Source organism: Rissa tridactyla, chromosome 2 (assembly GCF_028500815.1).
Source record: "Rissa tridactyla isolate bRisTri1 chromosome 2, bRisTri1.patW.cur.20221130, whole genome shotgun sequence".
Classification (NCBI taxonomy): domain Eukaryota; kingdom Metazoa; phylum Chordata; class Aves; order Charadriiformes; family Laridae; genus Rissa; species Rissa tridactyla.
Genome location: NC_071467.1, coordinates 160,180,370 through 160,202,974, shown reverse-complemented (window position 1 = coordinate 160,202,974; position 22,605 = coordinate 160,180,370). Strand labels below are relative to the sequence as shown.

The 22,605-nt window shown below is 41.1% G+C and overlaps 1 protein-coding gene across 14 annotated transcripts in view; it reads right to left on the bottom strand.

Moving 5' to 3' along the window:
- The window catches only part of KMT2C (lysine methyltransferase 2C), a 203,808-nt gene that overhangs the window by 162,994 nt on the left and 18,209 nt on the right, over positions 1-22,605 (bottom strand). Inside the window, exon 1 of one of the 14 annotated variants that reach the window (XM_054193133.1) lies at positions 21,090-21,496. The exons of the other annotated variants lie outside the window; for them this stretch is intronic. The gene's annotated coding sequence lies outside the window, so the exon portion shown is untranslated. Of the gene's footprint in view, positions 1-21,089; positions 21,497-22,605 lie in introns of those variants that run through there. 14 annotated transcript variants of the gene reach the window in all.

Genomic DNA, 22,605 nt, shown 5'->3' with positions numbered 1-22,605 from the left:
AAAGAGCCAACAGTACCCAAAGTGATATAAATAACCCGCTTTTATGCAAGATGCTGGCCTAGAACATATTAGGTAGAATTTTCTTAATAATACCCAAATTAATTGATGGCATGTAAGAAAAGTAGTTCTTGCATGTTAACTACAGTCTGTCATTACCCATCTAAAATGGATTTAGACAGGAAAAAAACACAACAGAAATGAATGTCATATCGCCACATATCTTTTCCATCTGTTAGCACCCTTGGTGCTCCTTATAAAGAAATGCATTTTTTATTTCAGATAATGTCAACAAGTATTATGAAATATTTTTCTTTCAATAAAACTGCTAAACCTAGGAAAGCCAAAGGGAAAAACACAAGATCTGCTCGCTAATTAAAAATCCATTAGAACTTATTCAGAAGGCTTGGCAAACCCCAGAAGAATAAACATAGACCTAAAAATAAAATGGGCAATGTAATCAGATAGGTATCAGTGCAAATTTATAACTCACATGAATTGTTTTTCTTCTAACAAAATTGTTTTCAAACCAGAAGTAAATCCTAAAAGCCAGATCATGGAAACTATTTTTATACCAGAGTAAATAAAACTCTGGAAATACTATTGTGAAATATAAACAGCAATACAAGTAGCATAATAAGCAATGCTCCGAAGCGCAGTCACAACTAATACAAGTCTTCAAACATGTTTAAAAGCTTCTGGATAAACAGACATATCAATCTCTAGGGGCATAGGTAAGGCAGAAACGCTGCACTCTGCTAACAAAACCAGCCTGCACTTTTTTTTTCCATCCCTGAAGAGGATTCGTCTAACCTGGAGACACAAATTTGCCTTCTGACAATTACAGATAGGTTACGAATAGCCGCAAATAATTACAAGAGATAACTTCTAATCTTCTGTTCAAAAGACTTAAAATTATCATCTTTATTCGGGACAATGTTCATTGCTGTATACCAATGTTCTTAAAATTTAACCTCTTTATATTTGAGACCAATACAAACCACATCTAGCTACTTTCTCTGCTTTTTCTGTATGCCAGTCTTCTGTCCATTAAGAGTAAATACATAAATTCACAGTATTTTTTTTTAGAACTGTTATTCCCTCATTTCTTTAATTTACCTTTTTTTTTTCCACGTTTTTCTTTAAAGGCACGTTAATAAATAGCTGGGTTTTCCAGCCCTTGATGCTAGAGGAGTTCTACTACCTGATCATCTCGTTCCCACCCCCCAGCACGAGATGAGATCAGGCTGTGACAGAAGTGCTACCAAAAGAATGATCTACTGCCCAGCCTACGTCATACGATACAGGTCAGGGTTATAAACAAAATTGTATCTGTGTCACACGATAGGGGCACGTATCCAGCGAACCTTGTTACAGCAACTACTACAATGGAAGTCATCCAAGACGACCAACTGATACCTCCAGGTCAAGTTCCTTTGAGGCCATCATCCAAGGACACACAAGCAATAAGTTCACTGTTTACTGCACTGCAAGTTGCGAAAGGTCCTCAAGTTCTGCAGCTTCCCTCCAGTTCAACAGATACCCTCAGTTTGAACAGACAAGGAAATGGGTTTTTAAGGTAATAGGAAATTAATTCTCAGAATTGATGTTCAGTATGGAGAAAAATGCCAAAACGTTCAAGAATCAAACATGCTAACCTGAAGATGTAGAAATAATGTTAAAACAAAGTTGAAGAATGAATACAGATTGAATTTATACCCAGCAAAACAGGGCTAATTTTCATCCAGACCAGTTATCCTATTTCATTCGCTGGAGGTCCAGGAACATTCGTGCTGGAAGCAGCAAGGGAGAAAAGCAGTGACAGGGAAGAGCACCTAGGGAATGAGGAGAGGGAATAAAGCCAGTGAAGCTTCTTTCAGTGATGGTATAAGTGATGCTGTCTAAAAGAATTTGGAAATTACAATCTGAATCACTCGTTTCATAACTTTTTTCAGAAGCCACCAGAAAAACAAGGAACGAACACAATCAGAAATGATACTGATTTATAATGGGACTATTTGTGTATTTACCTAATCTTTTCTGAGCATAGACCTTCTGGAATGACAGCTTCTTAGATATTTATACTTTTATTTCAGCTTGCTTTTTACATATACACATATGCTTCTAATTAACATTTACAGCATGAAAGCTCAGTTCCACTCACCAGACCACACAGCCTCAAAAATCGTCTTAATCAAACCTTTCAGAAGTACTTGCAGGTATCAAAAGCCGGCAGAGCAGCTCTGTAGCAGCTATACTTGCAACCACTTGAGAAGACAACGCTGCCAAGGGAAGCACATACGGCCAGGCGTGACTTACAGCAGCCCTAAGGCTGCTCAGATTTACCCAAGTACTGTCTTGGTATCACAACGGGACAGAACAGGGACCAAGTCACAGTCCCACCCATAAATTTCAGCAGTAAAACCATTAGGTTTTGTTACAATATTACTTCTGCATAACTTTTTTTTTTTGTTCTATTTTTGCAAACTGAAATTTCTCCTTTAAGTACTTGAAAGCCTTCATGATGACCAAAGAATTACAACTGAGGTATACTGTGTCCTCAGAATCTTAGAAACAGTTTGTATTTTGCAATCGATATATGAAAGATTACATTTGAAAAGAATCTTCGACCACAAAGATGTTCAAAGCTTAATACACCGTCCATGACAAAGCTACTGAAGAGAGTGCTATCAAAACACAAGTCCAACCGCTCACAGACTCACAGGACAGCATGCCAGAATCATTATCCACGCGAGCCTAAGATCCATAAATATCACTCAATAACCGTAACTGATTGAAGCCCATCTTTCAGAAAGGCACTCACTCTGCCATGCCCTTTGTCGTTTGTTCCTCCTTATGAATTTGTGCTCATTTCCTATGTGAACTTCTCTGGTTTCAGCTTTAAACTGCTGGATCTTGTTGTACCTTTTCCTCTTACATTAGCGAACCCTTAAGAACACAGTATTTTCTCCTCCAGAGATATTATCCACTGTAATCAAGTGGGTTTGGATTCCCCCCCTTCCCATAACCTAACAGAGTGAGCACTTTCACCTTTCTCACCAAAGGACTCTTCTCCAAGCTTTGTCCAATCTTTGGTCCACTTTGTGACGTTTTGCCAACATTTCGGTCTTTCAGCTGTGGATATCTGAGTAACGTTAAAATGGCAGCAGCCCATCTAACAATCTCTGTGACAAACAGAGCTTCAGGACACAGCCACAAACATCCCACACTCTAGATCTCTTTCCAGAAGTGCTCCTTTCCCAACTGTAGCCCCACCCGTACACTTCTACACAGTGACACCAGCCCTCTCCTTATTGCGACGAGCATTTTGTTTAACTGTGCTTAATCCAAATCCCACTTTTGCCTCTTCCCTGTGCTCATCCACGTCATTCCATGTACAGATTTCAACAGCAGTAATTGTTATTAATATTGACTAATACCAGACTTTATTGCTGGAGGACCACCCAGAAAACCCAAAGCAAGGCAATGACAGTTCCCAAAGACAACAAAGTGCTTTGTCAGCCAGCCCTTAACCCAATTACTGTAGGTTTTATTCCACAATAATTCAAACAAATAGTTTTAATCAGAACATAAAACAGTTAGGCCCAGCATCCTTAAAGAAATCCATTTACATTACATCTTTATAGAAAATATGGACAAAGGATCACATCAGATGACCCAATATCTACATCAAAGGTAACTTCTAGAACTCAGGTAGTAGGTAAAAGATAGGATGAAAAGGAAGGGAAGGAATAAGAAAAAATCATCACCTAAGAGTTCCTGCCTCTAAAGAATGTAGTAAATATATGTATTTCCAACATAAAAATAAAAAGTTCGAAGCCATCAATTCTCCACACCTCTTAATTTTTGCATATTTAACCATTGAGGCAGGTACTACAGCCACCCCAACAGCAAGGGACTTGCTCTCCCAAAAAGTCATGCCTTCCACATCCCCTTGATTTCAGCGGGAACGACGGGATTTCACTGTCTCACAGAAGTGAGCACCATGCACTCCAATATACTTTGCAGCGTAATAAAATATTCTATTGAAATTACTGGATCTAAAAAACAATGACTTTATTGCTTGTAACAACTTTTTCACTGTAAAAGTCAACTCCAAGGTAGTAATTGGCAGGGACAAAATTACGTAGCAATTAGGGCATGACAGCAAAAGCAAACAAGAACTGAAAATGGGTTCGACACTTCTGGTAACAAGCAGGTAATTATCACAGCAGCTTGAAAGGGGCATAATCAACCAAACTGACATCATCCCTCCCACATAATAAAATCTGAAATCCCTTTACGTGCAGTGTAGCTCTTACACACAGCTGGTAAATGCTGCAAGTCTAGTCTCGATGTCTGTCTGCAGAGCAGCTGAGGTTACATTTGGGATAATTTTATTTATTCATTTAGAATGATGGTAACTATTACATGTTTCCATCCGTTGTGGACTACAGAGATTCCTTCTAGAAAACAGTATTTTATGAAAACGCCTTCTTTTCTTTCAGTATAACTTTGTTTTCAAAGTTCCTAGAATACAGAAAAAAATCTCTGCCTAAAAGGCACAGTTACCGTTACACCTCCACCTACAAGTTAAAATACGTTTAACATTTTCAATATAAAAATAGAAAGTTGCTAATTTTAAATACACTCAACTCTTAAGTACTACATTTTACCAACGCTTTTTTTCCCCCCCATGACTCATTTTATTTAAACTTAGGTGTGAGCATTAATTGTTGTCTCAAAGCAGCACCATCCTGCGGACATGAGCGTTGTTCGTATCAACACAAAGTCCAGCTGCATCACAAATGGTAATGCATTCATCTTCATAACATATTTGAGGTAATTAAAATACGATCTGTAAAGAACGTTCATTTATCTGCTGTGCCCTTTCAGCATCATTTTATTGCAAGATTCTCACTCTCATCAGCGCAGTGCTTGGAAAACCCATCAGCCCTGACTGACTCGACGGTGGTTGTTTCAGCTGCTAGAGAAGGCTGGGGGAAACCCCCTTCTCCTTTTTCTATATTTTGTATATTCCTAACTTATGTTCCTCTCGATTTTCTCTCTCCTTGTGTTGACAAATCCATTTACCTCCATACTGTCTGTCAATACCATTAGTTTGCTGCTGTCACCTTCTTCCAGCTCATTAACAGTAGTGAGGCTGAACCCAACACTAATCCCTACACTCCGCCGTTAACTATTTCTTGGATACAAGCAATTTCAAATGCACGGGAATTGTGGCTCAACTTGTATTGATTTTTCAAGTGAAACTGCCACAAAACATTTACAGGGTACCTCTACCTATCATTTTGTAAACTGTGCTGCAAGCACCATGAGTAAAATATATGATTAACACTTATTTTCTCATCTTTAAAAGCTCAGCACTAACACATCACAACGCGCATTCTTTACACACCTCTTATCTTGAGCAATCTATCTTTTTATTTTTTTTTTGTTGTTGTTATCTTGAGCAATCTAATTTTTTGCACGAAATTCTCACAAAGATAACCCACAGTTGGGTTCCTGGTTGTCAACTTTGCAAAAGTACTAAGGTAATTCTGAACAACGCTATTCATTTCACAATTTAAATTTGATGAGCGTGTAGCCTAGACATGGCATGCCTTGACTTGTGGACGGTTCAGTTTACTGGCAAGAAAAACAGATGTAGGCACACCAGGAGCTATTTGACTGATGACTGTATATTACTGACATGATAAAGATGCTAATACTACCCCAAATCTTGTCTTTTTTACTCGTATCTCAACCATTTTAAATCTCAAATTACTTAGAAAGGTTAAAATTGTATAAGATCTAACAGGGAATGTAATGATAGGACAAGGGGTAACGGGTTTAAACTGAAGGAGGGGAGATTTAGATTGGATGTTAGGAAGAAATTCTTTACTGTGAGGGTGGTGAGACACTGGCCCAGGTTGCCCAGAGAAGCTGTGGATGCCCCATCCCTGGAGGTGTTCAAGGCCAGGCTGGATGGGGCTTTGAGCAGCCTGGTCTGGTGGGAGGTGTCCCTGCCCAGGGCAGGGGGGTTGGAACTGGGTGATCGTTAAGGTCCCTTCCAACCCAAAGCATTCTGTGATTCTATGATTTTCTCAAGAATTGTGTTAATTAAGAAAAAATGAGAAAAGCACAGGTTTACCAATTTAAAGCTACACCAAAGGCAGTGAAAAGAAACACTGAGCTCAAAGCTAAAAAAGGTAAAGTAAAAAAAAAAAAAAAATTAAAACGCTTATTTTTAAACCAATTGCCATTGATGAGACCTCATCCTTTTTAAAAGCAACGCTTCTCTGAACACTATGATTTCATGATGAGAACCTACAAACGTGAACGATAGCTTTATGCAGAAAGCTAGCAGAGGTCAAAGCAAAACAAAGAGGACTTGGACAAGGGTCACACATTCACCTGCAGTAAGGTGTGAGGTGACCGTCCCCTTTACAAAGCGGGGTTCTATGTCCTGAGGCAGTTCGCAGCCCAGTCCCCCGGGCAGGCACGCTGGCCGAGGCGCTGGCAGAGCAACAGCGCTCAGCAGCTGCAATAAAAGGCGACTGCTGAAGTCGCTGCTGCCAGCAGAACAGGTCCCTGATATCATGGCCTTAAATGCCCTGTAAATGTAAAGCTAACTAGAAAGTTTCCATTACTAACAAAACACGGGTTACGTACATTATCAGGGCACAGCTCCGCTGAAGCGATGAGGTGGGAAACCTTCACTAACCTTTGCCACCTCCTCTTCTCCATGTACCTTTGTTCTGTTTCGATGACTGATTACGCTAGAACTATCTTTTTACTGCAAACCCGAGAAAGTTACAATGGAATCCCGGCTCTGCAGCATTCAGCGTATTGGAAAGTGGATATTCTAGGATCCCTTAATTCTCAAGACTTGCGAGAAAATCTAAAACACGCAGAAATTTCAGGCACCAATGTTCTGGCCTACAAGCTGCAAAACAAGCACATAAAGTCATCTGATAGAAGAACAAATACTGGTTTTCTTCCTTGCATCTGGATCCTACAGTAAAGATAACACGGTTGGTTCAATGTCCCCAAGGGAACCTTTCTTCATCTGAACAGCTGGAAATAATGTTTTGTTGGAGAAGTACAGTGTTTTGAAGCAGAGCTCCTCCCAGTAAGAGCTCTGAGAGGGTGCCAGGCAAACATAAAATCAATAACACCACCACCAATTTTACCTTCTCTAGATACAGGCACAGCCCAATGCCTTATTTTCTTACACGCAATTCAATGTCCCAATTTGCAGACATGTTGAGCGTTTACCTCCTAGAAAAATGTAATCAAAAGCTGATGTTTAGCTTCCCTTGGAAAATAAAAACAAACTAAGGCTTCAGTCTCACTAGACACACCCCACATTAGCACGATCCAACATTTAGTTTATTGTAGAATAACACTAAGTTGGCAACATACAGTATAAGAACTTAAAAAAATTACGGAAAAACCGTGCTACCATTAAAAAGCATTGCTTATCAATGTCACTGAACTAATTCTAAGCTTAAATAAAAACTATCGCCAAATATGAACTTCATTGGCTAAATAAATTTCTGTTGTTTCACTTCCAAATTTTAAAGAACTCTTCAAATGCTTAGCTTTGGATGTGCACAGTAAAATAAAAATACGTGAGTCCAAAAGCCTGACTCAAAACTATCACACCTGCATGTGCAGTGCTGAATAATTAACCTGTGTTCTTCTTCAAGGACTGTCTGAAAGTCCTTCTGTGTTTTATGCTTTCTGTTATCAGCATCATTCTGAGAATTTGGATTAAAAGCCTATACAATTCTAAATTATTACGAAAGGATTCATTTTTCTGTATGAAAAACTCTAAGTTCTGAAGGCTTCTTCATGAATTCTTCTGAGTAATTCTGTTCTTTTTTTCAAGTTTCCTTGGCCATATTCAGGTCCATTCAAAAGAAATCACAAAATTTAAAACTGTTAAATTTAATACCTAATAAATATATTTGTATAATCACTACTACAAGGCAGAAAAGAATCCATCAATAGCTTCGATTTTTTTAAATTAATTATAGCGTGGTTTACAAAACGCACTGCTGAAGAATGAATCAGTGGGGGAAAAAAAACCCTGAAAAATTTCACACACTTCTAAAAATTTCAGATAAAAGTAAGTTTGCTACCTTTTTTTACCAGCCACAAAATTCAATCTCTGCTGCCTTGCACACACTTGAACACTATGCGAGCCGGGTTTTGCATCATTAGGAAAAATCATGGGCAAAACACAACAGTGGTTTGATACATTCCTCACGATCACCTTAGGCACTAAGAAAGGTTTCTCTTTCTTTTTATCAAGTAGTTGCTCTGAGTGAGGATAGCGACTACTGATGTTCTTAACACATAAAAGAAAAAACTTTACCTTTGTAAGATCATAGAATCATCAAAAAGTTTGGGCTGGAAGGGACCTTTAAAGTCATCTAGTCCACCCCCTCTCCCACGAGCAGGGACACCTTCACCTAGATCAGGCTGCTCAGAGCCCCGTCCAACCTGACCTGGAATGTTCCCAGGGCTGGAGAATCTACCACCTCTCTGGGCAACCCGGGCCAATGTTTCACCCACCCTCAGCGTAAAAAATTTCTTCCTTCTATCTAGTCTAAATCTATTCTCTTTTAGCTTAAAGCCATTCCCCCTTTTTCTACCACAACAGGCCCTGCTAAGAAGTTTGTCCCCATCTTTCTTATATTAGTTTCTTAAGAGGCATAACAGAAACTACCAACACCAACCAGTTCTTCTACATGATAATGGTATCAAAAGGAAATGTACTTAAAATAAGCACAACTCAGATAAGCAGCTATTACAAGTTTACAACAGGGACCCTGTCTGAATACCGCAAAATGAATTACAGTATTCCCCTACTACTAGATTTTTCAATACTTGCATTAAAGCTACGGAAAACAGACAAGCTCCTATTACATTTTTAAAAACAAATTTATAAAAGAAGTACGTCTGAAGCCACATCTTAAAAAAATCACCAGCCAGCAAACTACTTAGAAATTTTCATCCTATTATTCAGGAAGATCTAAGAATACCAAAATATTTTTAAAACAATAATAGAAAGTCAAGATCTAAGCCACATTAGAAAACCCTCCCCTAAAGCTTCCAATTATTGCAATACTTCTTTAGGCAGAGTTTCATGACAAAAATACTTTTTTTGTGCAGCAGAGACATACAAAAGGATTCTTCGGGATGCCAAACACTTTCAGAACTCTCCAGTGATGACTCATCCTGTTATGTATACAAAGCTTTCATTAAAAAAAAAAAAAAAAGTCAGTTGGCATCATTACAGATCCTCAGTTAGCAATCTTCAACTTACTGTTATTTCTTGTACAAAGTATTCTAAACGCTCTGCAATAAAGTATTCTGGTATGCTAATTTTGGGGAGGAAAACGTGCAACTTAACTTGAATGGCCTTTCTTACACAAAGACTTTCTGCTCTGGCTCACAAAATGCTCCAAGATGGCCTCGAATACAATTTTTAGCTAGACAGAAATTCTTTGTTACTCCACGGCGGTTCTTTGCCAGTTGCGCTGATCAACTATTTTGCCAAAACAAAAAAAAATAAAATAAGTCTTTCAAAACAAGCCCTGATGAGTGTAACAAAAAGAATCACTTTAAAAAAAAAAAAGGAGGGGGGGGGTTGCAGTTTAACTGTTCCTGAAAACTTTGAAAGCATTCCTTCTGGCTGCTTCTTTAGAAGCATCATTTGAATCCCCCACACATGAATTTATTTAGATAAACTGTTGTACTTCAACAAAACCGCAATGAACTAAAAACTGCCATACAGGTGCAAATAATTGTAATGAACCGATATACCGATAAGTATTCGCCAGTAAGACTGGTTTCTTTTTTTATATATGACTTCTTCGAAATGTGGTGGTGGGGTGGGTTTTTTTGTTTTAATTGGCTGTTGTTTGCTTTACTTATACATATGAACGGTTGCAAGATGTACTAGAAACCAGACGCTTCCCACAGCACTAAACACAGCACAAGCATCCTGCGCGCTTTGCTCCATCAAGTGTTGGGTCCGGTCTTTCCAGACCAGGCTTACGAGTCGAGAGGATGGTTTCCATTCCTGCCTCTTCATCTTCTACCTGCAGGTACAAACCCAGGTAACAGCAGCTGTGGAGCTTTAAATCAAACACACGTTTACCTTCTGAAACTCATCTCAGGATTTACTTTGCAGAGGCAGCTAGTCTGGAGTTAGTGACGCTCACACTGGCCAAATTCAAACCAACACGCAAGATGCAAATAATTTTCGTTATTTTCAATCCCTCCAGCCACTCACTTCTCTAATAACTCAGTTCCTAGTGTTGATCCTTTTCTAAACATGGCCACACACGCGTAAGCAGCCGCCTCAGCACCAGCTATGCAACTTCTCTTTCCCACTGGGGACACACTTACCAGCATCTCAGATGTTTTCAGAACAGACGCCTCCCCCACCACTGCCACACATACATTTTATTTTATTTCTTATAAACGCCTCTTACCCACAGTAGTTACAAGTGCCAAATCATCTGATTCCACAGAGTGTCAAAAGAAAAGACAGATCTAAGAACTTATATAGCATTTTCTATCCCTTCTTGTTCTGCAACATGTTTGATTTGGAAATAATACCCTTCATTTGCTCAAATTCCAACAACCACAAGAAGCCAGCTGTCCCTCTCCAGTCATTTACATCGATCATTGGACTTGGTCAACTATACCGTATTTCTGATAAGTTTATGCTTTTCCGTAGACAAGGCTATACCTGATCAGATATAAGTTAAATCTGTGGATGCTACGAGTCTTTGAGCTTGAAGCCTACTGATTTCTGTGTTTCACAAAAACTAAAGCTAAAGAACAACCCATTTTTTTTCTACTTCCACACAAGATAAGAAGGTCTGTCTTAGAAAGCATAACTAAATCCTTTTGACTTTTTTTTTTAATTTAGTCACAAGTTTTTGTTATTCTCTCATTATTTATGTACTACCATAGGTGGTCATGGCAAATTACCAACATAATTTACGCTGGTTCTCTAACTGTAAGACTAGCTTTTCAACTGAATACCAAAAGAAAAAAAAAAAAAGACGTCTTTGGAAGTTAAAAAGCAGAGGTGTAGGAAAACAAGAGACACCCCCAGCCAACAACAGGAGCTTTGCATTTCATATTTGTCTTTAGAAGACAACATTTTAAATGAAAGCAGACACTGCTTTCATTTTCTCGCATTTAGGTTGAAGCAGCGCATCTTCATCAGAGGTTTGCATGAGGCTGGGGCTTGGGAACGATCAGCCTCACAAACAAGAGAGACGGTTCAAAACACACACCGCCCAAACATAACGGAGGGCCCAGCGCAAAGCATGGGCTTGGCTCCATCTAACAAACAAAAGGGGGTACTTTAATCACATTTTAATGAGGGTTTGCACGTGACCTGGCCCATTAGATACTGAAATGCTTCTGCAGTTACCATGCGGCCACCTGGGCATTTGGTGGCTAATGCTCAAACTGGCTGCTACAGTACCCTTGAGGAAGGAAAAATAAATAAAGCTGCAGCATCTTTCATTGATAACACTATTAATACACTGGGGGCTTTAAAGATCTGTAGAGCCACAGACAATGGCATGATCAAGTGTGAAACCTAAACTCACCAATAACCAGTTCTATCAAGAAACATAATATGCAGAAAAATTAAGTCCATTTATGATATATATAAAACAGGCTCACTATCCAGATACAAATATTATTTAACTAATAGAATGAATCAAAACCTAAGCTATGTAATACAGACAGTTAACATGGCCAAACAAGATCCCATGATTCCTTAAAGCCGCAAAAAGTGAAAGTGTCCTGCCCTAAGAACGACAAGAAAACTTGCTGACAGTCCAGACTCCTGCTTTTGGAGTCCACTTGTCTCTTAATGCCTTCAAAAAGCAGTCCCGTTACACAAACACACACACGATTTTTTCAGTTTAAATAAAATTTCGCTGATGTAAAGTGATGCTCTCAACTAGGTCTTCAGTATTTGTGCACCTCTTTCAGAAGTATACCGTCTGTTTTTCCCATACATACATTTTCATGTATCTTAATAATTGTAATCACAATTCATATTGAAAAAGTGATCACAGAACTAGCATTTACCATTTCTTCCACTACATACTACACGGCACTGATGCCAGCAGGTAGAAGGTTCAAGAAAATCCCAAGTAAAAGGTGGCTGTTCTTCTCACAACATGCAGTTAGACTGAGGTATTCCATGCTCAGCATGCTGAAAGTTTGTGGGACTGAGGAGAGGCTGGACATATTCAAAGGAGATGTCTAACGCTCAACAGATCTAACACAGAGAGTCATCCTTGACTCCAGAAATCCCACAATTCTTTCCCAACCTTCCGCAATTAGTGATTCAGGGAAGCATCGTTACAAAATTACCCTTTCCTTCTTTTCCTTCCTAGGTGTCTGCTATTACCCACTGCAGGAAGCATGATGACGGGACATCCAGATCTCTGATCTGACCCAGAAAAGCTGCTGTTGTGAAACAGACAATGTCTCCATACTATCCTACAAACAGACTCTGAACCCAGAGCTAGGAAAACAAAGCTCACCATGTTGCCCAAATTATTGTCACACCTAAAGACTGATCCTTAACAACACTAACCTTCATTTTCCAGCCTTGTATTCAACATCCTGAACCGTGAATAGTGAACATGCAATTACATGGCCTTTAGTGGTTTATTAAAGTTTCATTCCTCTAAAAGACTAGTTCCTGATTTCTGGTGTCCAGAGACTCCAATGCTGTCCTACAGAGAATCAGTTCTGCACGGTGGGAGGTGGTGGAAGCTAAGAAAATGTCTGAGCATCCTATATACCTTCCTGTTCAGTAGATGGTTTATTCGGATCTTGGTCCATACTGTATTGAAAAGATTATACTAAGCACCATACATGCCTTAGTCAGGTGGTCATTATCTACCACAGTAAAAAAAATAACCACAAGAACAGCAAGCTTCATGTCATACACTCATGCTTTTCCACAGGATGCTTTCACAGTCAAAAAACACCTACTTTTCTTGTAGTTAAGCAACACTAAGCTCTTCTGGCAGCTCAATGGGTTCTCCTAAGTCACCAAATTCCTCACGCAGACTCAGAAATAACCTAGGCACCATGTGTCCTGCCACTGAAGAAAGTCAGGTGACATCCTACTGCTATCTTCTAATTTGAAATAAGATCCAATCCTAGTATACCAGCATTCTAACCTTACTTTTTGTAGGGAATTAGTAATGTGTTGCTTCTTGCAGTCAGTTAAAAGACTAGAGAGAGAGAGATTTGTGTGAGTTTGCTGTGAACCCATCTGAGAAGACAGGTAGACACTGCTTATAGAGAGGGTTGAGGGAAATCTGGTAAGATGGTTGTCTCCTGGGGAAAAGAGAAGGAGTAAGAGGCAATTTCTTATGTGTGGAAGACAAAGAGGTGAGCTTTAGGGCAGGGGTCCAGGGAAGATATTAGAGTATGACTCTATTTTGTCATCTGGCAATTTGTCAGGCTCATGACTTTAACCATCCCACAAATACCAATTTTCAGCACCCAGGCTCGTCTTTTTGATGAAATTTGGCATGCATCTTTGAATGCCAGGACCAAAGAGTTAAGGACAGAGTTTTATGAGAAACAGTTGGTGTCCACTGACTGTGAGCGAGTTCATCCTCACACATAAAAGTTGCTTAATTTCATCCATCCACTTCCCATGAGGATGTGGTGAACATTCATGAGGAAATGGGGTAAAAGACCAAGGTGCATGAACCAGGGTGGCCACAGAGCTCTGTCAGCAAATTTCACTTTTGCTGCTCAGGTACAACCTGGGTACAGGATGATGTGCAGAAAGTTTGCTTCGCATGACTTTTGCAGGCGTAGGAGGCTGTTGGAAGGACTGGAGAGGAGGTTCCAGGAGAAATTATTTCAAGATACATCTTCTTTGAGTATAGGTTGCAACCACTGAAAAGATTCTGCAAATTGAGTTCAGACACCAGATGTAGAAGAGGTGCTTCCTGTACTGACAGCAAGTGCTTACGGGGCAGCTGGACACTTTGTGAAAAAATAGCATCTATTCTCCTACACGTGACCAAAAGCTCATCTGTTTTCACCAGTTACAACAGTTTTTACAGAAGATGCAACCACTCCCCCCCATCCTTGCTTCTCTTGTAGCCTTAAGAGACGTAACACCACCACTGCTTTCCTGCCCCTAACTATACCACTCCAGCACTTCTTCCAAATTCCTCACAAATAATTTCACGCACAGAGGATGCTACAGAACAGTAAAAAAAAAAAAAAGTTACCCTCACAACCTGCTGAAGAGACCACAACCACCATTGGATCTTCTATTACAAAGGAGACCTTCAAGACAGCCTTCCCCAGAAAAGGTCTCCTACTCTTCACCTACAGATATACATTACTTATCAGGAGAGCCAACTAAGTAGCTCTTTAGCTGCTTCCTGGCCCGAAGAGAAAAAACATTGGCACAGGAGATGGTGAAAAGTACAAGGATAGGGTGTGGAGTCCTACCTGCAAAATTATTCAACCCTACCTCCCTCTGATAAAATTTAACACATAATATCAGTACTTATGATACTGCTGTTTGTCTGATGAAACTCTGTATCAGGCAGCAGGCTGGGTCTCGGAGGCATGAAATACACGTCTAGCTCTGGAAGAACACCATCAAGTAAGTCCAGTTCGCACCGAGTGGTCCAGAAGTGTCCTTCATTTTTTTTCTCTACATACAAGATTGTGATTCTTGTCGGTTCTGCGAGCAGTGGCAATAAAACATGACTAACTGGCCAGTCAAATAATGATACAGCAATCGAGAACCAGTTTGCTGAATTTATAATTGTTACAATTTCAGCTTAGCACTGTTTCATGGACTCTTTAAGTTAACAGAACACTAGCCTCACGTTTTCCCGAGACTTGGAGAATCAAAAACTATTCTGCAATGTCTTGTTTATTTTTTCTAAAGCATCCTGTTCCCCACACTTTTTGATCATGCAGAGCAGCAACTGGTTAGCACTATTCAAAACAGCTGGCACAGAACGGACCCGACTATCGAATTCTTACTCATACTGATGAACGTTTACTCTCATGACTATTTTATTTCAATGGAAAACCTTCTATTGACTTCAGTTGTTTTTGAAACAGAATTGTGTACCTTAGAGAATACCCCATCATCCTGATTAATAATTAAATGAATCCATACAGTACTTATTCACTGAGAGTTCTTTATTTGGAGGTCCAGAGGCATCAATAATGAAAACTCTTGCATAGTACTGGTGAAGCTGTCAGCAGCAGACGTTGAAGATTAGGCAGCCGTAAGAAAAGAAATAAACATATAAATATAATACAGGGGTGTTTTTACACATGAACTGAACGTAGGTCTAGCAATGACCAGGAGAACTACCTCCCCCTAAGCTTCATTTCTCCCAGCTATCACCAGAGCAAACAGTAGCAAACAGCCTTCATCAACAGGGGCGATGGCAGCAGATGTCACAACTGGCAATAGCCATTTCTGGCTATACACCACAGTTAGAAACTCTGACTTTCCGGTAACACACTAAACAGAAGTCAACTGATTTCAAAACATCCCCAAGGGAGGCAATAGAACTGCCTAAAATAGTAGCTATTCACCGATTCAGCACTAGGATTCCAAATTTTCTATGGAGAAGTGACATAACCATCTCAGCAACTGAATCACAGCCCTCAAGACAGATTCAATAGCTACATGTGTTTCCAAAAAATGAAAGAGAGAAAATTATTAACCTAGTAACTCCTCATAGTTAAACACGCTACGTCGTTCTAGGTGGATTTTACTACCCAAAGACAAATATATGGGGCAGGATATACATTTAATTGTTTTACATTTTGTAGATTAATCTATAAGCTAAATAAAATATACAGGCCAGGCTCCCCTCCCCCATCCAGTTTCAAGAATTTGTTCATGCAAGACTGTACCCTGATCCACACAAACCACCTCAGAAATCTTCCAGGCTTCCATCACCCTCTTCTTCCAAGAGCTAGACTGCAAATTATAACAGTTGCTACTTCTGGAACTGCATAACACTGTCTTTACATCATTCTTTAAACTGTTTGTTTTTCCTTAAATTAAAAAATCTCGGCTTCCTTTAACAAGGTGAAAACAGAAGATGACAAGGGACAAACAGAAGGGAAAAGATGGTTAAATACACATGAAAAGAAAGAGTGCTCACAGACAAGCTACTGCACCAAGATGGTTTAAGGTGAAAGGAAAAGACTGAAGTCTATGCTTCTCATCCTCCATCTCCCATCTGTCTTCAAGATTACGTTCCTGTAACTCAGGATTCCTCTCTTCTGATCAATGCAAACCCACAAGTCTTCCAAAAGCCCTCTACCTTGTTTTTGTACCCATTCCTATATGCAGTCAGCCTTCTACTAAAATATCACAAAGCCAAAGTGAAATTTTTCAAACAAGAAAAGTCTGTCAAAGGTTAAAAGAGTACTTCCTGTTCAACCCAGACCTCCATTTTATGACAGCTCTGAACACGTAACAGATGACTTCTGCCATGACTGTGACTAAACCTTCTGTACACAAGGCAAGGCAAGGCTGACATGGCAGTGACAGCACCTTGCACACCTTTTATTATTTGTCCCAGAACAAGAAACCTTTGAAAAGATGAGAAAATATCCTAGACTCATTCCCTCATGGCTCTCCTTGACCATCGTCAGTCTCTTCTTGCTTGTTAAAACTCATTCTCCGTGGTGCCACAAAACTGTACTGCCAAAAATCACCTCACTCAAGTGGAAAGACAAGGTGAACAAAATAAAGTTACAACCTTACTCCTTCTTCTCATCGCTCCAGATACACCGTCCCTGTACAGTCCCACCCAACACATCCCTTCCCCCTGCCCCATTCTCTTTGTTCTGTCGATTGTATCGTATCCTTTCACCCTGGTCCTCAGGCTTGGAAAAAAAGCCTTCAAATTCCATCAAAGACAATCTCCTCACAAGTAATTTGGTTCAAAGAAGGTAGATTTCTGCAGAACTATAAGCATCAATAAGGACTCACTTGAGGTTTTCTGAATTCTGGAAAAAAACCAGCTCTCCTTCCCCCTGGTCTAATCCCATCTCAAACAGGTGCCCCATGGAATACCAGATGCCCCTCTGTAACTGCCCACTTCAGAGTTTGTCACATTTTTACACTTTTCTCTACAGCATCTGATGCTAGACACTAACAGGGGGCAGGAGTATAATTTAGATCTTAAGCTGGTTGGGGTAGAAGCCTAACTATGAACCAGGCAGTAGTAACCTGCTCTCACGTGCGCTCCCTAAACAGCTTCCAAAAGCAATCTACATTCTCTTTTCATAGCACTAGGGCGTTTGGGGCACAAAAATTAAGGATAATAGAGAAAAAAGAAAAACAAGGGAGGGGGAGAAAAGAGATAGGGAGATCTGGAGTAACAACAACATGGAAGTGTTCGTGGTTCGGAGGAACACGCTCAGTTCCATCTAAAACAAAGAATTCATCCCCGAAACAGAAGCATACCCAAGAACTGCAAGTCCTTACTAAACAAACAAACAAATACACAAGCAGACTCTTCTTCCATGCCTTCATCTTCCATGAGTGTCTAGTTAAGTAATGTTACTCAGCTATATACCTTTCAATGCTTGGTAACCAGGATAAAAACATGGGTCAAAGTAGCCAATGTGAAATCTTTTCTTTTCTAGCTATATTACAAAAGCACCGTCAGCACAAACCCCACTTACTGTGTAACATTTCACCGGTGAATACAGACAAGAGGGAGACTTTACCGAAGAGACAGAAATGCAACACGCTATGACTAACTTTCAGACGGTCTTATGGAGGAGTCAAATACCCTCCATATGTGCAATTTCATCTATGCTTATATGCCTGCCATTGGACCTCAACTTTGAGATGAAAATAAATCCTAACAAGGCCACGTGTAATTACGATTCATTTTTTTAAAATCAAAGATATTTCCAAAGGAAAAAGCTTCACTGTGATGTTTTGCCACTCATTTTGATATGCAACTGCACCTAAGATGTTAGGAAAAAATATATCTGCAAAGACCACTCAGTCAAAGACACATCTGTTTGCTGAGTACGTTCCACATCAGATTACCAAACACAGTAATTTGAACGCTTTTAAACAGCAGGCGCTCACCTCTTCCCAACACTACGTGACTGTTTCTCTCCAACTGCCTTCCCTACCCAATTGCTGTGACATTTCCTGGTTCACCTGAGCCGCCCCAGAGAGCACAGCTGCGGCACAGCCAACGCCACGAATCGCAAGAAGACATCTGATATCCGTGATATCACACGCTGGGATACTGCCAGAGGACCACAACACGCCAAAAGGATTTCATAGAGGAAAGGCAGAATTACAAAAGACTAGCTAAAGGCCCACCGTCAAACTGGGGTTTAATACTTCTTTCTGAAAACAACGCTACCTCCTATAGAGTTCCCAGCAGCCTTTTTAATTACTAAAATTGGAATGGCCCAAATAAAACAAAAAAATATCTTTCAGCTCCTTCAGAATGTGCTTTTGACAATGCTCCAGAGCCAGTTCCCCTTCTTCTCGGACTGCATATTTTATACTAAATGGTTTACAAAGTACACGCTATTCCATACCAAGACTGTCCTATCCACACTTAAAGAACAGGAAAACAGAGCTGCCAAAGCCATAAGATTTGAGAGCAATGATGATAAAAGAATACTTTTACCATTATTTTTAAATAGCTGACTAAATTTCAGGCTGGAAATACCCTGTAAAGCACACGCTGAATGGTCCTTTTAGCCTGAAACAAAAGCAGAAATCAATACATGGCTGCTTTTCATTTTTGCTCAGCCATTTACCTTTAAAGAGATCATTTTCAGGCGAGTCCAATGAACAGTCACATTAAGAAAGCGTACATGATGCAACTACTTTCTACTGGCATATTATGTAAATGACAATAATGCCACCCCTTGCCTCCCCCCAAAAAACCCACAACTCTCACAGAACATTTTGACAAGGAGTTTTCCTTTTGGGAAAGGATAATACAAAAGAAGAAAGAAAAAAAAAGAAAACAAAAAAAAGGATAGAAGTTAACTGAGTATGCAGTCTGACAAAATAATTATACCAAAATTCAGTAACAATTCCTACAAAAACAGGATGTAGAGTATTTTGCCCTACAAGCATCTAGATTCAATGCCGGCAGAATATTAGTTTGCACAGAATAAATACAACATAAGAAGAGCAGAGTCATAAAACAGCTTACAAAGACGACCTGCAAGTGAGGCAAGCAATTAAAAACTACAGATACTCAAACTCCAAGTATATTATCAAAACAAAGGACATTTACAATGAAGTAGTAAAAGAAGCACACACCAAATACTTTAAAAATAAACATACAGTAGTCACCAGTGAAATTAATGAATAGCTAGCATAGATGCAGCTGATCACAGTAGCACTGAGAAAACTGTATCTTGTTCTCCTGCCTCTGTTTCTCTTATAAGTAGATGGTTAAAATATTTACACTGAACAGCCTGGGAGCTGCGGTTTTTTTCTGTAGCAAGTGCATTTTGTTGTGCAGGACACCAAACACAACACGCTAACATCACCACAACGTACGGAAAGCACAAAGACCCCTACGTGCAAGCTCCAGCTTAGGAACTGTGTTTACTTCAATACATAGTATTTTATAGAGTCACTGAGAATCTTTAAATGTCTGCCTAGTTGTTTCAGTTTTGCAACAGAAGTATTAACCCGCTCCTTTACTTCTTCAGCTGTGAAAAAAAATGCCAATTATTTTCATACCGATCTTTATTTCTTTCAAGAACTCTACTATGCCAAGCAATGCTATTCTAGAAAACAGTGAAGTTAAATAATAAAACTAAACTAACTCAGGAACATTTTTCAATTACGTAATGAATCTGGTTACAGAATTAACTAATGCTTCACTGGCGAATATCTAATATTTAGCATCTAGAATTAGGTACATGACTGAAACAGTTTTTTAGAAAAATACAAAACACCACACATTAACTGGCTTATATTTTTAAAACATAGGTTGTTTTGTTGGTGGTGTTTTTTTTTTTTTAAACCAACCTGCTACAAAGTAATCCCACTGAAAAAAAGGGACAGCCAGTCTCCCATTTTGTCCAGAGCAAAAAAGAAAAAAAAAAAAAAAACACAAAAAAAGACTTTTATTTTCCATTACAGTTTGTATTAAGTTTGCTAAAGCAGCCAGTTACATAACACTTACTTTGACTTATGACCTATTTGCTCACAGCTCATACAAAAATCATCACATACGATGGCCTGAACATCCATTATGCACTAGGAATATGGTATATTTTTTTAAAGTGCTATTGTTCTTTTAATTTAGAACTGTAGATAAAGGCAGCTGGGAGGATCATTTAAAATTAACACTATACAGGTATGCTTTGAAACCATGCAAAATTAAAATAGCACTCTTTAAAAAAAAAAAAGAATAGCGTGTACAGGGTAGTCCAAAACATTTAAGAAATATTAATCCTATCTCATTTTCCATCACTCCAGAATTCACACCAGGAAATGAAAGTGCTAAAAAAAAAAAAAGGGGGGGGGGAAGAGAGGAGGAAAAAAAAAAAAAAAAAACAGCCAAAACCCAGAGTTGTGCTATAGCTAGCCATATAAAGTCATATTTTTCGGAGGAGATGTGGGTGCGGGTGCGGGCACACGTGTGTGCCGGTACCGGTGCCGTGCTCCCGGCCAGCTGACCGCGCCGGGCTTTTGTGCTGGGCGCCTCTCCCGCCCCCACCCTCCTTTTCCCCTTGTTTTTATTTAAATGCTGGAGGACCAGATTATCTGGGGGAGCGTGTTAACTCCAACCTATACCCCACACACACCTCCCCGAACCGACACCCCCCCCACCACCTTCCTCTCCCGGCCGCCAGCGCCCCCCGCCTCCACCCGACAAGTTTCTGGCCGCGGTGGCGGGGGGTACCCCCGTCGCCCCCCCCCCGCGGGGGCACCACCCCCGCCCGCTGTCACAGTTTGCCCTTCCGTACAAAGAAGTTAAAACGCCAGACGTACTCACCCCCGGCGAACTGCTTTTGCGCCACATAGCCCAGCCCCGCCGAACCGCTCACGAATTTTTGCCCCCCCCCTCGGAAAATGGAGGGGGGGGCCGGCGGCGGCGCCCGCCCGCTCGATCCGGAGCGAAAGAGAAGTTATTTACATGTCAGGGCCCGGCGCCGTGCGGAGACACACCGACCGCTCAGCACTCCCCGCCATCAGCCATGTTACTCTGCCGGACCCGCCGCTCGGTCGCGGCGCTCCCCAGCCCAGCGGCTCCCCCTGCCCCGGGGCCTCGGCGCGGCTGGGCGGGCGCGGCTCTACAGGGCCCCCATGGCGACGCCGCCGGGGGAGCGATTCGCCACCAGCCCCGATCGCCTCGGAACTTCGGCTCCGGGATCCTCCCCGAACCAGGCTGGAGCCGGCGGAGGAGGAGGCGGAGGAGGGGGAGGGGAGCGGAGGGGAGGGGAAAAGGGAAGAAAAAAAAAAAAAGAAAAAGGGAAAAAAAAAAAAAAAAAAAAAAAAAAAAAAAAAAGAGGAGCCGAGCGAGAGAAAGTAGATCCGACGCAGCCGGGCGCCGCCAATGTGCGGACCGGAGTCCTGCGGAAGGAGCCGGGGCCGCCTGCGCCAGCCAAACGGAGCGGCGGCCGAAGGCGCAGCGCCCCCTCCGGGGGCTCGGCTCCGCTCCCCCCGCACCGCACCCCCGAGCCCGGCAGGCGGCCCCGGTCCCACCCCCCCCCGTCCCGGGGACACCTTCCCCCGGCGCCCGGCTCCCTCCTTCCCCCCCTTAACAAAGCGGCGCAACTGGAAAGTTACAAGGCGTTTCCACGGGTGCCGGGCGCTTCCCCGCAGGAGCCCCCCGTGGCTGCTGTGGGCTACTCGGTGGGGATTTCAGCCACACAGACGAACGTGTAACTTCCAGTATTGCCTCACTCCCCCCTCCCCCCGCTCCTTTTTAACATTTTCCAGGCTGCTCTGCGCTTCTCCAAAGCCAGCCCGGAACGGAGAGGCTGAGAAAGGCCGTCTGACAAACGTCCATCTACAAGCGGCTCTTTCCTCATCCTCCAGACGGTCCCTGCCAATTCTCCTTCTCTACGCGGAGAAAAACACATCAAGAAAACATTACGCAAGGATCGTTTCACTGGTATTGATAGATACTTGCAAACCAACCCATTTCAGGAGTAACGCAACTACCTTCGTTCAACTCCCGCAGAAGCCCCAGACCAGCCGCTGGGTGAGGCTTCACTGCTGTCCGTCTTTCACAACTTTTCTTAAAATTTTTTTAAGCATCAGATATCCGCAAGACACAGGCTGACATGTCAACAAGAATACTCTGACTTAGCTGCCAAACAAAAATAAAACCCTGCCTTACGTCTATTTTTTCACTCATGAATTATTGTTTTTTTAATCAAATTCTCTTCTGTTACACCGAGATGTAACTGGACACGCTTAACCTTGGGCACCTCCTGTTGTGGACGAGCAAATAAGTTCCGTGTTGTCTTATCAGTACTGGTTAGAGAAATTCTCAATAAATGCAA